Source organism: Hemibagrus wyckioides, linkage group LG18 (genome assembly GCF_019097595.1).
Source record: "Hemibagrus wyckioides isolate EC202008001 linkage group LG18, SWU_Hwy_1.0, whole genome shotgun sequence".
In the NCBI taxonomy this organism is placed as follows: domain Eukaryota; kingdom Metazoa; phylum Chordata; class Actinopteri; order Siluriformes; family Bagridae; genus Hemibagrus; species Hemibagrus wyckioides.
This window is the reverse complement of record NC_080727.1, coordinates 3,015,001-3,015,873: the sequence shown is the minus strand read 5'-3', so window position 1 is coordinate 3,015,873 and position 873 is coordinate 3,015,001.

Sequence of the window (873 nt, the reverse complement as noted above, 5' to 3'; positions counted from 1 at the left end):
GGGAGGGATAGATAGATAGATAGATAGATAGATAGATAGATAGATAGATAGATAGATAGATAGATAGATAGATAGATAGATAGATAGATAGATAGATGGATGGATGGATGGATGGATGGATAGAGGAATAGATGGGTGGATGGATAGACGGATGGAGGGATAGATGTAGGGATGGATGGATCAGTAGATGATGGAAGGATGCTGTTACAGGAATCAGTGGCGGTGTAGTGTGATGAAGCACAGTTATTAGCAACAATAACATTTTGGACTGATAAACCTAGTGTCTGCTGCAGTTTTATTGGACGTCAGTAGCTATTCTTTTTTTTCCCAGTAAATAATGAAGCATCGCATCAATCTTAGTTTCCAGGTTGACGTCTGTCTCTTCTGGACGTTTCTGACTCTCCACCCTTCCTCTTCCTCGCTTATCTGTTCCCTCCGTTCATCACTGATTACATTTCTGCAGTGTGTTATATTCAAATACAGATAGGCTTTGCATGGAGCTTTGATTAATGTGGCTAAAAACAAACATTCAGAGTCAGGTGGTGCTTCACTACACACAAGCACATGACTTATTAAAGCATCTTGCAGCATCTCGGGCATATTCTACATGACTCATTAGCTCAGAATTGCCTGGGAAAAAGGAAAGAAAATGTATCTAAGCTGTATAGAAATGGCATCCCGTAACGTAAATATATTCATACTTAATGAAGCTGTCAGATGTTGCAGCAGTGCAGATGGGGATGAGCTTTTCAAATGCAGAGTGAAATGTGAAAATGCCTCACTCCAGACTTCATTAGATTCATCTGCATGGCACCGTAGAGGCCGTTTCATCAGCATGCAGCCGCCACCGAGTCACTACAGTGTGTGTGTGTG